Source organism: Camponotus vicinus, unplaced genomic scaffold, assembly GCF_025532165.1.
Source record: "Camponotus vicinus isolate PSW18456_S1 unplaced genomic scaffold, iyCamVici1.0 SCAF_3, whole genome shotgun sequence".
NCBI classification, from domain to species: Eukaryota; Metazoa; Arthropoda; class Insecta; order Hymenoptera; family Formicidae; genus Camponotus; species Camponotus vicinus.
The window spans coordinates 22,637,178-22,654,652 of record NW_028141967.1 but is presented as its reverse complement, the minus strand read 5'-3'; the positions used below and the strand labels follow the sequence as shown (position 1 = coordinate 22,654,652).

General features: G+C 38.0%; 1 long non-coding RNA gene across 1 annotated transcript; it reads right to left on the bottom strand.

Moving 5' to 3' along the window:
* Window positions 1-1,390: 1,390 nt before the first annotated feature.
* LOC145967852 (uncharacterized) lies at window positions 1,391-17,381 on the bottom strand. The gene is made up of 7 exons (XR_014437578.1): window positions 17,272-17,381; window positions 16,706-16,876; window positions 15,517-15,585; window positions 14,962-15,432; window positions 13,218-13,413; window positions 6,912-7,048; window positions 1,391-1,714 (listed from the first exon to the last, which is right to left on the bottom strand). It is a non-coding gene; the product is annotated as an uncharacterized LOC145967852 (long non-coding RNA).
* Window positions 17,382-17,475: the final 94 nt, after the last annotated feature.

Genomic DNA, 17,475 nt, shown 5'->3' with positions numbered 1-17,475 from the left:
CACAACTCTATTGTACAATTAATGTAAATGCTGTAGGTAGCAATAATACGCGTTGCGTTAAAATTTATTAGACGCAAGTCGGGTTACAAAAAGCAGCGTTGCTTTATGATCTTTTTCAATGTTGATAAAACAAAGTATTAATGATAATCGATGTACGCTGTATTTTTGTCTATATTAATCTTAATATTAAATTTCTTAAATAGTGCCATCGGACAAGTATACTGTTCAGAATTACAAAATATATACATAATAAAAATTACATAACAAAAAAAATATAATACTTTGAGAAAAAAATTATCGATTCACTAATCGATGAATTTTTTTTATATATCTGAATTTTGCTTTTTATCCAAATTATCTCAATAAAGTAAATTTGGTAATGCTGCTATTTTTTATTTCTTACAGATAACTTTTCACGTAAATTTTTCACATAGAATTTCATTAACGATATCGTAAAATCTTTTAAAGTTTGCGATTAAGTTTGAGCTCCATTGTTCCATAACAAATAGATTTCGATGAAAAAGGGAATTTGCGAAAGTTGCGGGACTTTGGAGTTAAAAGATTGCATAGTATTGTAGTGACTAGACTATTGATTAGTAGCAACAAGCGCTGCTTCTTCGCAACTCAACTATGCTTTAATGTAAAACTCTTGATTAAATCTGCTTTTATTTATGCAACAAAAATCTCGATAATAAAAGTTGTATTGTTCAAAATGAATTACAAAGACTGTGTATGACTTAACAGAATTCCTTTTATATAAATTATACATTTTATGGAAATGCTGAAAATAACGAGTTAGAGGTTACCCGCAAAATTTCAAACCGTGAAAATTTGTGAAATAATTTTGAATACAACTTTATTAAATCATACATTATAGTACACATTGCAGGCAGTGCAACAATTTTTATTTTATTCGAAATATCTCCAAATTACTGTGTGTAACTTTCTGTTCATTAAACGATTCAAATAGCTTTTATAAATGATAACTATGCTCACAATAGAATCAGCTTGACCGTTTAATTTAATATAGGTATTCGTTATATAGGAGATGAAAGAAGCTGGCCATTTATGATGGAACACTATATTGCACATATGCGCAACGAATACGGTTTATCGGAAAAAATGACACATAGCGACATGGAAGAAATTTTAATTGGGCGCTCCCAATTAGTACGTATCGCCAATCGATAGCGTCGTGCAATGCGTATATTCGCGACATATGCATTTTCATCTGCATCACAATACTAAAAAAATGAAGCATATTCGTCAAGGAAATATAATTTAATAATTTATAAGTTGTAAACAACTTCCCAAAATTGCAAGTTATTTTATATATTGTTTTTCTCTTTTTTGCCCTTTTTCAATATTTAATATGTAAAGATAAACAAAGTATTATTACAATATATCCCGGTGAAATCAGAGACTATAGACGGTAGTTTTGCGACACGAAATTCTCCGTTCGTTTTGCGGACGTGCTATTGATTTTTGAACGGATAAAGACGCGAAAAGGTCCATTCTCTTGCATTCCCATCCGCAATGGGGCCGGTCGCTCGCTCGTGCCGCGCCGATCTGTTCCGACGCGTATATTTCTTCGGTAACGAGAACACGTTCATTGGTATTCCATGAAGAAGACGCTCTCGGTACGTGTCCGACGCCACGACGGCGCCGCAGTAAATGTAATTACTCCGTCTCAATTACCGATCTGCGTCAGCAACTGTAGAGAATAGTGGAGCAGGTGTCACACACACGATACAGATCGAATGCGAGATACAAGAGGCATTTTGCTTTTATTCGCCGATATTAAGGACGCATTGTTTCCTCTTCGGTCGAAAGCATCGAGACACATTTACATCAAAATTATCCGTACGCGAGTCGCAATATTAATCTTATCCTTAACGTGATTCAATGTAATTAAACAGGGATCGATACTGCAATGGAATGTTTGTTATAACGTTTGAATATAACAAGAGAAATTAATGAGCGCGTTTGTCGACGCGCGCTTGCTCCGATTTCTATCGCGCGATACGAAGCGTCGTGTAATCATGTAGCACCTACCAATTTCATGAACACGAGAAGATCAATATTACGAGGTACGAGAGAGAAAAGGAGAGAGAGAAAGAGGACGGCGATTCAGCCGATGGGAACGGAAAACGGAATACGTTGGTTCTCTCGCCTGTTAGCCGCGAAGGGAAAAAGTCACACGGCGCAACGTGGAGAGATGAATATTCTCTTCATGCACACCACTCGTAATTCCTCCGCGGCCGTAAAAATTCTAGTACCGTACTCGGCACAATTCGCGGCAATATATTCGCGGGTGTCGGTTCTGTGCGCTGTTGTTTCATTCTCCAGAAAACGATATTCCGTCAAGCAACATAACGACATTCTCCGACGACTTTCGAGACGATGAGAAATCCTTCAGCGATGAAAAGTACTCTTCAATTAATCTTTGAATTGTTAATAATTGTAGGTAATTTTATTTTAAATATTGAAAACCCGAAAATATTAAGAGCACCGATTAATTTTAATTTTGATTCTTTCTGCAATTAGAAAATGATTATAGTTAGAATTAATCAATATCTCGAAAGAACTTGCATAAAAAAAAGTTTCATATTATATTATTTTATATCATATTAATGGGGCATCGTTAATCGCATACTTGAGTTTATGTAAAGACAGAACCGATAGGAGAGAGAGTCTCCCATGGAGTGCCGATAATATCGCGTAGATTATTTCTCACAACGAAGATAGATGATCCAAAGAACCGTGGCGGGTGTCGTCCTCGGGTCCTGGTTGGCGGAAATTGCGCCCTGGCTGGCAGTGCGGATTTAACGTTGTTTTGCCCTGACCTAGCATTCTCTCTCCCCGATTCCCCATTCCCGACAGGAAGGTAACACAGCAGCACCCTCTGGTTGCCTCTCAACCCCATTCGCTCCCTGCCTCTCTTTCTCTCTCTCTCTCTTTCTCTCTTCCATACTTCTGCTCCACTTTATTTCTCCCTATCTGACATCCTCGCACCTGTCCGCGCCACACATACGTATGTACGCACGCACGTGCACATTCAGAGGGTGTCTCTTTCTCGATCCTCTCCTTCCGCTCCCCTCTATCTTCCCCGAAAGTTCACAAAGCCGTACCCACACACGTCGTTGCACCAACGCGAGCGGGGTCTTAATCGTTTACGCTACCGGGACCTTGAATGGGATCGCGGAAGCGTGACTGTTACAATTTACAGCAGCCATATCAGAATCCCGCCGGGGGTTTCCTTTCGCGACGGAAACCCTTTTTCGTTACGCGCGGCGTATCCGCTGATATAACATTTCGCGTTAAGTGTCTCCCACCGCGTATCTCGGCATTAAGGGATTATTAGAGAGAAAGGAGACTATCTTTTATGACGCGAATATTTCTCTAGGCACAACGAGATCCAGTTACATAATGTCACAGAGAAATTGATTATTAAATTGTGACCGGGGTCAATCGCGGTGTCTCTTGAGGCACCACTCTTTAAAAAAAAAAAAAACATTAAGCTTTCGATGAGTTGACTTTTATCGGAAATTATGAGAAAAAAAACAGGATAGTTTTTGTCACCGTATAAAAATATAAATAATATATACTCTCTAAAAGTGAATCAGTGTATTATCACTGTAATCAGTGCTGTACTTATAACTGCTTGTAATCAGTGAGTATTTACTGTTTTTCAGTGATAATACACTGATTCAATCTAGCGAAAGTAGTATATATACTACTTTTACTAAAGTGAATCAGTGTATTATCACTGAAAAACAGTAAATACTCACTGATTACAAGCAGTTATAAGTACAGCACTGATTACAGTGATAATACACTGATTCACTTTTAGAGAGTATATTTTCTCATGAAAATATTATTTTAATCTTTTATTACGCGTCAACAGAGTATGTTGATCCGAGTCTGAGTAAAGTTCCATCATATTTTATTTCGGAAAAGTATATAATTTTTAATGTCTCTGCGGCATTTCGCGCGCGCACACTACGTCGCCATGTTAAAAATGTAATTTTTGCAATTCGACCCCCGGCATCTGGCGTGAACACACACACATAGTATCGCGAGGGAGTGTTTCATGCAAATGAAGTCGAGGACACGAACGAGCGTACAAAACGCGTGCGATCGCGCAAAATGGAGGAGCTAAATGCAATTCCCGTTATATCGAACGGGCCGAATTAATAACGGTCAGTTCCGATTGTTATCGCCGAACGATAACAATCGAAATGCAAATTCGTCACGCGAACACATCGAAAGCACTCTTGCATCGGCCCGTTTTGCAAAATAATTATTATTCTCGTAGCAACATTTCGTACTATTTTGTGATAAACGTCGCGAAAGATATCAGAGATCTTGAGACTCTTGAATCTCCGATTAATTAATCCGGATATTATAAACGTCAAGAAAGAGAAAGAGAATGCGCGAAATTTCAGCGAATATAAAGTAATAAAGCGCATTATCTAGTTACTCGTCCTTCGTGCTTTTCTTTAAACGAATTCCGTCGCCTTATTAGGATCGTTAATAAAAGTTCTGCCGTGGAGGATGAAAACGATTAAGGAAACAAAGATAAAACAAACGAGAGAGAATCTAGCGTGAAAAACTAGCGCTCGAGGAGATTTGCAATTCGATACGGAAAATACATAAATTAAATAAAAGAGTATATTTCGTTATTTCGTTATTTAACCTTTTGCAAAACACAAATCGGCGAGGGAGCTTGTAACTAAAGGTGGGAATTTCTATTACTTTATAGTTGTTTGTTTGCAGAGATACGATTGATAATCAAATGAAAGCGTAATTGTGATGAAATCTTTCACGATGCAACGTTGTAAATGTAATAATTATACTCGTTGAACAGCAGCGAAATTAAATTCTACTCCACATCATAATAAATCATTGTCAGCCTCGACAATATATCGCGATGTACAACACGATGATGCGAAATGGGAGGTGATTCAAATGGAAAATAAATTTGTGTTTGCAAATTAATAAGATATTATTCTGCCAAATGAGTGCCAGTAATGATTTACGTCAGAGCTCCGGAATCCAGAAAACGGAGATGAATATACGCGAGATGTTGCCGTAATTCTCCGATATCGAGATGGAATTCGAACGCATCCTGCGGACACAACAAAAGCGAGGAAACGCCATCGCAGCGTCCCCGTTACACCTTCGTTACAGCTTCTCTCTCTCTCTTTCTCTCGTCCCTGGTCTATGGGTCTGGCAGTGACAAAAGGGAGGTAGAATCGAAGCGAAGTACCTGAGCGGTGAATTTATTCGGGGCCCCGCCTAGCCCCGGCTCGACGCCGTCGCTGAGAATGCTAATGAGTTGCCGTTCGTGTCGTCGGATTTACGTGGGAACCGATGCACCGGCGCGTTTATAAATTACGCGACATCCCATCGCGAAAATTATAATCGCTACTGCTTTCGAACGATCAAACCTGACGGAATGAAACGTATACAGAGGTCTGCAAGTGTGATCTTTACAATGAGTCTTTACAAAACTTCACTTGAAATTGTAGATGCTAAAGAAAATTAATGACGATTATATTTTAACGTTAGAGTCCAACATTTATCATTAATTCCACAATAAATACATAAATTAAAATCTTATGTTATGAGTTAAATTTTGCTAAAGTGTTACAGACGAATGACACTTTATATAAATAATATTCTTAATTCTATATTTGAGATAGCTAAAATTAAGCAAAAAAAATATTTATCCTAAAAGATAAAAATATTTATATAAGCTATTTTTTATTGTAAAATAATATAAATAATTAAAATTATTATATAAAACTATAAAGTGGATTTTATGAATTAGAAATTATTTCAAAAATGTTTACTTCTGGTTAAAGACTGCAAATAATCAATACAATAATTATTTCTTTCTCGTTGTATGAACAGCAAAATAAATGAATTTCGTTTTCGTGAAATTGTTCTCTTTCTATTTATATTTCTCTTTTACATCTCTTATAAATCTGTCTCTATTTGTTTTATTACTTTTGTAAATTAACATTAAAAATAAACAACGTTACTTTTAAAATAAATGTGCATTTGTTTGACATTTTTAAATTATTTTTTTTATTATTTAAAATTTGAAATAAAAAAAATGTTTAAAATAATACGAAATATAAAAGATACAATATCTGAAATCAAAATGCAAATTAAAAAAAAAAAATAATATTTTATGTTTCAATTAAGAAAATATATCCTTTTAAAACTATTATTTTAATCATTTCAAAAAAGTTATTTCATTTTACATTTAATTATATTTTTCCAATGAAGTCCAATGTGCGTTTAGCAAAAGTTGAACATTTTTTACAACAAAAATACGTAGAATTAACGAATAATCAATTAAGATTTTAATTTACATTTTTATTTTTATTGTACTGTTTACTTTGTTCTGTTAATTAATATAGAAATAATAAATCTAGTAAGAGAGAGAGAGAGAGAGCGTGTTAAAGATGTAGAGTGCAGCTCGTGTTTTATCGTTGATTTTAAAACAAGTTTTTGCAGTTAAAAGTTCTACAATAGCAACTACATGTAATAAAAGATATTGCCATATGTAAGCTTTTCACAGAACGCGGGAAACGGAATTTTTGTGGTTTTAGCATGTGTAAAGAATAAAAGTCACTGTTTTGCACGACTGTGTGCACCGAGGGTAGAATATAATATTTATCTTCGCAATTTCACCGACGATTTCAAATGAGGAGATTACGCTGAAATACGTACAATAGTAAATTGGTTTCTCAATTTTTATTCGTTTAAGTATCTATTATTTTCCTCGCGGTCTCTTAGCACGATGATGCATCATTAATCGTACAAAACTTGTGCCGTTTTACGTAGGGAAAGAAGAGATTCCGCAGTGGAGAAAAGGCTATAGTAAAGATACCTACGTGCCTGTTACGTGCCTATGGTTGCCGATCGATAACGGCACAAATCGTGGCCACGAGCCTGAATTGTGTAGCGCAGACGATCATCGGATTACCCAGGTACATCGGGCCCTCCATGAGGAAGATTACATATATTCCGTCTACAAAGTACATAGACCGACGTCAAATGTTATGCATACGGATCGTGTGCCGCCATTACGGAGTTTCCCCCCCTCCAATCGTTACAGGACGAATATAGAGCGCTACGAGCGTGTCCGAAGATAATGTAATATCGTTTTACGTGATGAGCCGAAATCCGGCGAACCACGTGAGAATTATAACAAGGCGTTCTAGTCAGAATTCGCAACCTACTTTCCGTTCCGCTCCTGTCTCGCGAATCGGCAATGTCGAGAAATTTGATGCAACGTCTTTTTGCGGAATTATATCGTATTATTATCAATGGGCAAGGTTTGAGCTGCTTTTGACTCGATACGCGATGAATATTTGTTACTTGTTATTAGTTGACGTGTGTCAAACATTAAGCTTATATGAAGAAACAGCAAAAATCTGAATATTCCATAAGGTTATTTTCAGGTGTATATTTTTTTCTTTTACATGAAAAGATATTTGTATTAATTCATTGCGCGACAAAATTCGCTGCTCAAATCTAATCTCTTTCTCGCGAATCGTTTCTTGGAAAGATTATATACGTTACGGTATATAATTCAACGAGTCGAATGAAAAAAAAAGAAAAAAGCGAGAAAAAGCGAGAGAAAATTAATCCGTCGCGCGGACTCCCCCCTCCTTTCTCTCTTACCGTTCGCACCTTCCTCCGGTCTATCTCGTTTGCGCGGAGAATGTCGGCCGTAATAACTTTGCGACTGCTGGCAACGACAGAGCATTTAGGCCCCTGAATATGCAATGGAAATTGCTGCTCCGCGACCGGCGCGACGTCGTTCGCACGTGAAGAGAACTGATGAAATTGCGAAAAAAGCGTCGATCTTCCGGCGATTTCGCGCGAAATGTCCTAGAAGCGCTCAATCGTTTCGCATCGATTGCCATCTTCGCGTTCTCATCAGACTATCGCCTGCCTTATTATCACGACGAGCGTGTCGCGAAATTAAAATCACGAGGCGCAAAAAAGATGTTAATTTGCGTATTTATTTAAATAAATTGAATGTTAAGTTCTGCCGATGGAGGAAGAGAAAATAAAGTAATAAAAATATAATTCGTTATTTTAATCATGGTTTGATTCGATCAATGCGAATTCTCTATCTTCTTGAAGGAGATGATATTAATTAATGTTACGATCAATCGACTGGGCGTTGATTGACTCCTTAAGAATGAATAATGCTTCGAAAACTTTAGATTCTCTAAGATTTATAATTTTATCGCGATAAAGAGGGATATTTTTAACGGAGAGAGTGTCGCGAGGAGAGAAGGTTAAAGGCCAGTAGCGCGATTCTACCTTCCGATATTATTGGAAAACGTACGTGTTCGGCAGCCATTCCGCAGCTATACGAATCAACCGTAGCAACCGAACCGAACCGAGCCGAACCGAGCTACACGGCGGATCCGCGCGATTCCGACTTTGTTCGACGTCAGAGCGACGTTTTGCATATGGAAATTGGCCGTGCCTCGGCGCACAGTGTTTGCGCCAATCCCGACGTGGCACCGCATGAATAAAATAATGTAACTTCCGGCACGGAAACATCACCATCGACCATCCACCTTCGCCGTTGCCGTAGGCTCCTGATGGGCCTCCTCCTTCCCCCCTCGAAGATTCACCTACCTATAATGTATCGCTGCTCTATCGTGCGGCGGAGCCGACGTCTTATCGGACCGAGTCGGAAAAGTCGCCGCCTTAAATCGTTTTCCAATTTCTCTGGACGGAGAATCTCTTTTTACGGCGCGTAAAGTTTTTGGGTCAAAGATCGAGTCGCTCGGGCGGAAAGGACGGACGAGGGGAATAGAGGATGCGAGGGGGGGGGGGGGGGAAGAGGCTGAAACGTCGCGTCGAGATAAATGCCGCGCGCATTTTATTTTATTATTTTATATCATTTTAAAAATTTTGAAAATGCTGGAAACCATCGGTGGAATTTACATTGCTCGTACATATCGTACTCTTCCCTTAGACAAATGTTCGCGATCCCACGTGTAACGCGCGCGTCTTTTATCTTTCCATCTAGATTCATCCCTCTTGACTTTTTTCGGCCTTTCCTTCCCCCCTCCCCCTTCTTTTTCTTCCCTTTCGCGCTCCTTCACGCTCGATGAGAACGACGGGACACGATGTTGGCAATCAGCGCGCATTAACAAGCCTTGGAGGACATCTGGGCTTTCGCTGGGATAGGGAACTGGTGCACTGGCACGGCGAAATGTCAAGAGTTCGCTGTAGCTGAAGCGAGAGAGCTGCCTCTTCCCGAACGCGAACGGGAGCAAGAGAGACACGGGGTGGTAGATGGAATCGGGATAGCGAGATAGAATGGAGGAAAGAGACGGAGAAAGAGAGAGAGAGAGAGGGAGAGGGAGAATCGCAGAGTGGTAGTAGGAGGAGAAGGAGGAGGAGGAGGAGATTTCAGCTGCAACTACTACCTACGGCTCCGTAGCTGGGATGCTGGATGAGAGAAGTCGGTCGATAGAGCTCCCGGGCTCCCTCTGTTCCCTCTTCCCTCTCGGGCATTCCATCTCTCTCTCTCCCTCTCGCTCTCTCTTTCTCTCTCTCTCCCTTTCCCCTCGCCGCTCTGAAGGACAGAGAGTACGCTTGTTGCGAGTTGCATCTCGCTTCGACGAGAACCCACCGACCGACCGACCGACCGACCACCGACGGACGGATGAATGGACGGTCCGACAAATGGTGGCGCGAACCCTCGCTTGGCAAAGTGGAAGAACTGCAGCTCGACTGAAAGAGGCCGCCCATCGTTGACCGAGATTAGGTTCCTTGTACGAGGAAAAGCAGGCCGAAAAGAAGGGCCGAAAAGAAGGGTCGAAAAGAGGGTCTCTTAAACCTTCGAACATCATCGAGAATCGATAAAAAATAATCCAAGTCTGATTTTGCGCGAAAAAATTATTACGTAACGAAAAGAGGGAAGTAATCGAGTATAATATATTATTTCGAAAGAAAAAAAAAACTTTCGAGAACGTGACACTTGTGGCAAATGAATTATACTTGAAGTTTGCAAAATTAGAAAAAAACTAATTAATATTACAGATTTAAAAGGGAAATTTACACGTTAAGTAAGGCAATTAATTTGATTTACGTGTTAGTATTCCGCGTTTAATTAAAAATCTAAATACAATCTCTGCCTGCAAATTGATGCAACAGCCACGGGCGAACTTTTGCGCGAAATATCGTACCGTGCGTACGCCCGCCGTCTAGGATTCCATACCGATGGCTTGATTATGCGGCTTTAATCAAGTGAAACAATCGACCGGGAAAGCTTGAAGAACAGTATAACAGGGACGGGGTGCCCTCGTTAGATTGTCGCTCGTTAATCACAAAAAGCTGTTCATTGTTCACGACAGCGAAGAGGGTGCGGGAAGAGAATCTAGGAGAATCGACACGGAATTCGCGAACCGAATCGGAACGCGAACTACTCGCTCACGACTTCGATCATCAGTCAATGAGCGAGCATACGCACTCGCCATTGTCCCCGCGATGCGATTGATCGTCTCGCGCGATCTTTAATTAATCAAATCCCGATGGACCGAGGCAAGATGGAGGAAGGATTTATCTCTCCCCTTGGAAATCCCACGCACGCCGGAAGGATCTTCTTTTTGTAAGAAACGCTGATAACCGAATGATCGTAGGGAGATTAATTTATCCGGAGTGTGTATATTAAGGAAGCGCGAACCGGAGGCTTAGCTTAATGATCGCCACGGGATAGACATTTTATAAATATCGACACCGGATTATTAAGTATTTTCTTTCACGATGAAAACCGATCAACTGTACCGCAAAGTTCGCGGTCCCCTCCAGTCTTTTGCCGGCCTTGTCGAAACCGCTGACCCATATCAACAGTAATTTATTTAATAAGATTACCCCCAGCTTCGCCCATGTATCGCTCGAATATCTCTACGGTCTTGTTTACAGCCTTCATAAAGTTCCACGTCAAGCTAAATAAATTTGTACGCAGACCCTTTTAACAGAAAAGAGGAACAATAAAACTGCTTCAAACTGCTGTGCTTCAACCATGCTAGTGCTCTTTTCACAAATTAAATTAAATTGCATTAAATTATATAATGTATAATAATTTGTGTGTGTGATGCATTCAGGATCAAATAAGAAATTTAGAAAATTGTTCAAACTAAAGAATCAATTATAAAGACAAGATTTTCTAGAAAAAATTACATTTCGCCTAATTTTCACAAATAATCTGTATAGTTTAATTACTCGGTCGAGAGAGAGAAAGAGAGAGAAATATATTATTAGCAAGAAACCGTCGAGACATTTAATTAAAAACGTCGCATCATGGACCACTGCGTAACATTTAATTTCTTTTCGAGCAATTAACAATTAATTTCTCTGCGTCAATTATATGCGAACAATGTTAAAATTTGTAGCAGTATTTGCATGTCATCTCCATAACATTCGTAACAATAATAAATTATAGAAACATTGAAGCAGGAATATAAATTATAGAAACATTGAAGCAGGAATATAATATATATATATATATATATATATATATATATATATATATATATATATAACAATAATATTTTATACATCATATACAATAAACAGGAAACTATAAGAAAATAAATATGAATATGCCTACATAATGCAATGATTACTAACTTGATGATACAACGGCAAACACACGATTGCCTCGAGACTCGAGTGAATCTGTCGATAACAGCATAAAGTTAATAACGATAATAATATTCTTCGAGCCATCGTGAAAGACGCGCGTCCGTAAACAACACGTAAAACGTGTAATAAGATGAGCAACACATCGAGAATAGCGATACTCTCCGTGTATTAATTCGCATCTCGGATAAAAGCTGGAGTCGCTGGAGTCGCTTCCGCGCCTCGCGGAAGACTCTGAAAATAAATTGCGGTAAACAGCAATGAATCTCGGTGGTCGCACGCGATTGTTCCGACGAGGCTGCGCCTCGTTACATTTGCATCTGAAAGCGCGGATTTTCGCGATCGTATTCGCACGGACCACTGTGTATGTGCGCGCCAGTTTATCTTCGGCGATTCTGTACATTTTTTTCTTTCTTTTTTTATACTCCGCTCTCCGGAATTATGACGATAAAATGCCGGGCTTTCTCATCGAAATTTCCCTACGAATGCTGTGATCCGCGAGAAAAAACGCGGACTCTGCGCGAGGGGAAAGCTTCCCATTAATTTTGACAAACATCGTAAAGATTCCTGCCGATATACCGTTATTTTCGGCGTAATGGAAATACGGCTGAGGCTTATTATTACTCTTGCATTATCTCGCTCCGTGGAACTTTCGTTCGCGTTGATATTACGCTAATTGTAATATCCCCGGTCGGCATTCCCTGCAAAACCGCGCGCACGGAAATTTCTGCGCGGCTACCGTGGTCTACCGCGTTGGTAATTGCAGAAATAGACTTACGAGTTTCCAACTTATCGCGGGATTGCGCGGCGGGCGCTCAAAGGAGCTAAAATGTAATATTTATAACGAAACGGACGTTTCTATTCGAAGCGAAGGACGTTCGTAATCCCTTTGAGCGCACGCGAGACTTATTCTCTCTTTCTCTCTCCCTCCCTCGTCTCGTTATAATAACGTAACGTGAAAATTTCCCGTATAAAGCGCCCGTATCGCTCTATTTTCTGACGCGTTAAGAGTGTTAAACGTGGCATTTGAAAAAAGAAAATTCCATCGTATATGAAATACAAATTACAGTTTTTCTATTCTTCGCGTTATACGCATCGAATGCATCGCTAATGACGCTTTTTTCTCGTGGCATCGAAAAATGCAAATTCATACAATTTTCATAAAATTCAATATTGAATGCACTCAATACATAGAGAAGTGACGGCAAATCGCCGAGCTTTGTGCGAAATAACGTATTGAGGCTTCCTATGGAAAAATAGTGAGGGGAGGGGACGAAGGAATTCCTCTCTTAAAAATAAAAAAGACGCAGAATCAATTTTCTCGCCGATAACGTAAGCTAAATAAACAAGCAGTAATATATTTAAAGAGTATGGCTATATAAAAATTTAAAGATTGAGCAAGACATATTCAACAAAATATGAGTTACTAATGGTTTAAGAGCAATCGGTCGTTTCGTTTAAAAAAAGCGTGCGGATGAGAAAAAAATAATAATTCATGCGTGACATAAATTCGCACTCACCAATCATCGCACCATTGCTGCGTTCGATGATTTACGTTGATTAATATCAGCTGACATTTCCACAGACATGTCATCCCGTTGTCACTGAGCAACACGCCGTTGAAGTCAGTTTTTTACAAGACGGAGAACCGCGACGAATCGACGTCAGTGCATCCTTCCCTTTAATTCGCTTGTCACGATCCACGCGCTGCACAGCCTGGAAAAAAGGGGGTTGATCCCCCAACCCGTATTATCAAGATGGCCGTTGCTTACGTTCGCAAAAGAGCGTCGTGCTAAGCACGTAGAGCAAATTAGCCCAGCAGCTAATTGGGTTAGCCAGCGTATCACCGCCTCTAACTGCCCCTTGCCCCTTCGCTCCACTATTCGGGGAGCTTGATGGCGGTGTAAGTGCAATACGTACATTAATTTCTTTGTTAATCGTTTACCCCGGGCTTAATTTCCCTCTAAAAGCCTCTCGTCGACCGCCTCGCTTCTGTTGCTGACAGCGGTTATAATAATAATGGCGATGCTGACGCAGGAAAGGAGCAGTGCCATTAATTAACCCTTAAAGATTACATATAGGTCATTTTGGTACTATCGATATTTTAACGATAGGATATTCCGAAGGCTTTAATCGATTAAAAAAATTTAATTTATTTTTTAGCTTTTGTTGTTCATAATAATTTTTTACAGATGTCAAGAAATATATATAAATTTTTGTAGATTTTTTGAAGCACTTTGAGATAACTGAAATTGCGACAGGATATTGTGACCCATATGTGACTAGCAGCAAAGCAAAAAAAGTGTAATTTACAAGAGTTAATTACAATCGCTTGTAGAGAGAAATTTACCTTGATAAAAATCAAATTTCAGCGCGAGGCGCTAAATTTTTTTCTCATTTTTTTCATTCGATATTTATCTTCTAAATTAACTCTACATGAATTTTTCTTAAATATTCATTTAATAACCAGGTCATCGTAATAATAATTTAAAGACACAAATCTCATTTTTACTATTGTTGATCTTAATTTTCCATATGTATGTATTACCTTACTAACAATAATCGAAAAAACCGTATCTTAGATTTAAATAAGAGATTTAAAAAACATGAACGGATTAAACTTTGTAATATTCATGGCACGAAAAACTCTGCTTCTGAATCATAAAATTTAAGATTCGCGCGAGACACTTTGAATTTCATGATCTTTCAGCTTCTCTCTAGATGCGCGGCATATCTATTTTATTATTCATTATTATATCTAATTTATTATTAAATATTTTATCAATTAAAATAAAATTTTAATTAACAAAGTAATAATAAAAAATAGTAATAAATTATAAATATAAATATAATTATTCAAATTAATTTAATTGATCTTGGAATATAAATTAATAAATTTTTGTTATTAAACATTTTAAATATATAATAACAGAAAGTAATATAATAAAAATTAATATTATTATACTAAAATCATAAAAAAGATTATTACATCATATATAAAGAGAATTAAAATTTTATAATGTTATAAAGATCAAATATTAAAAAATTTGAAAAGATATTTATATATTATTCTTTATAAATGAAATTTAAATCCATTATAATTAATATTAAATTGAATTTAAAAAATAAATTTTAAATTATATATATAATTTAATATGAGAAAATATGTTTAAATTAAATAATTAATCTACTTTAAGGAGACTAAAAATTTTGAAAATCATTTCTCTAATCATTTTCATGAACTCTGCAATAAAATTTAATTACCTCTAACAAAGTGTAATATTTCTTGTCCCACACTACGATGGTGTATGTGTGCATGTTGCCATTCCTCGCAGCCAAGGATTGCCCGCAGCGTGGGAGGGAAGAGGGGTCCAGCGTAAGGGCAGCGGCGAAGGGCGGCAATGGCGGAAGCGGGAGCTCGTCCGAGCGGAAACGCGAACGGAATAGATGCGACGTAATAATGACGACGCGCGCGACGAGCCGTCCATCTTCCGCGTCGGCTGGTCGCATCGCGACGGGACCGGGACGGGACGGGACGTCAGCGAACGCGCGAGATAATGGCCGACGCTAAATTAACGGCCGGGCACGGTCGTGTACGACCTGACGAAACACCAGCGGGATGTTTTCCGAGCCGTATCGTAATTGCCGTAACAAGCGCGAGAGACTGGCGTTGATTCGCGGATCCGCGATCCTTCCGTCGAAAATCGAAGACGCTTCTTCTCTCGTCGAGTCGATCTTGAAAAGAGATGACGCAATCACAATATCATACAATATCGTGCAACATGACAATAAATACGATAAATAAATAAATTCACTTACAAATATGTCCCAATTGATGCCGATTTGCGATTCCTACTGCGCCAGATCCATCCTGCGACAGGAGAAATCCTGCGAAAGATGCATATCGATCGGAATTCGATACGATGATAACCTTAGATTGTCACGATTCGATCGCGTGCCACGATTTCGAGTTCACGTCATGCACTTTTTACATCGATGTACATAATGTAATACACACAAGAGTTTCTTATTATATATATACACACTTAATCCGAAAATATAATTAATCCACGGATTGATATAACTCGACTCGCGGAAAAACAATAGCGCGAATTCAAATTTTCGGTTGAACTAATAGTAAATTCGGTTGGTTGCACTGACACGCAGCAAGCGCCGCCTTTCTCAATTTTCGATACCAACCAAATATAAAAAATTGAACATAGGTGCACTTGGCACGCGCTGAAATTAAACGGATTGAAATTAAATTAATTACGTTGAACAAACTTTTGCTTCTTTTGTTCTAATTAATGAAATGTCCATAGATAGACCGAGCATCCATTGTATAAGCGTTAAGTATACGAAAAGAAAGACAAAAGATGTAAGATGAGTTTCTTTCTCTTTTCAATGCCGGAAGAGTGGGGAGCACTTCTCTTCATCTCCTCGCGCCGGTTCGTCGTTTCCCCTATTGAGATGAGGAGAAGTGCTCCCCACTCCTCCGGCATTGAAAAGAGAAAGAAACTCATCTTACATCTTTTGTCTTTCTTTTCGTATACTTAACGCTTATACAATGGATGCTCGGTCTATACTTACTATGTCTATGGAAATGTCAATCTTTATTGTGTGAGCTTTCACTCGAATTCGCTTATTTTGTTATTTAAATACCTTTAATTTGAATCAATCAGAAAAATGGAAATCAAAGATCTTTAAAATGATTCAATGCTTTTGAAGAATTGTAATAATATAATAAAAAAGAAAATAATAATATAACTAATAATATAACAAGATAATAATAATATAATTAATAGTATAATATAATTAATATAATTTAAAAAAATACGATATAAAATTATATAATTTGTGAAAAGAAGAAATAATTTGCTAAGCTTTAAGCGTTCTTATTATTTACGGATATGAAGTGGATCATGCGAGAAATCACTTTGTTTTAGACGAGAGATTATAAATATAACACGCATACACGTATATAGAGAATATGATATATTTTACTCACTTTTTCTGAGATTTTTTATATGCAGACGACATTGTAATACTTTCGACGACGTGAGGATTGTCCCCTTCAAGATATCGTGGCTGCGCGTAAAATTTCAGTCGAATGTCGCCCTCTATCGAGTGCTTCAACAGATATTGCTGACAAATAAAATACTGCAGATATTACAGATTTCTGAAACACATAAAATTAAAAAGATTTCGTGCATTTTGAGTGAAATTTTTCAATATCTAACATTTCTGCATCGCAGATCTCTCTCTGAATATTTCAAACTTGATTAAATACGATAGGTAATTTAACAGATTTATTTCGCGAGTTTATGAAATATCGCGCAATATTCGAGCTCCAAAATTATCGCGAAAAAAAGTCCATGTGATAAATCGTAAGATTACAAATATCGCATATATGACATTGAAATCATTAAGAGTACACGCGCGAATACCTCACGCAATCGACTGATTTAATAAAAAGCAATAAAAAGCAAGAATCTAATCGATCTGAAAATGAACTGGGGCAGATGAGAGATGAAAAAAACGAGTCGCGATAATATTTTATTTTTATACGTATACATGAATCGTGTTTTTCAAAATCTCACTGATTGAAAATCCCATCGAGATTTCAACCTTTTTCCGCGACGAAAACTTTTGTCAGACCAAGAAAATCGCTTTCCTTTTCCTTTTGTTTTTTTTCGAAATCTTCAAAACACCAGACTTTGGATTCTTTAACACATGTAAACGTAATTCGATATATACTTGACATATTTGACGTATACT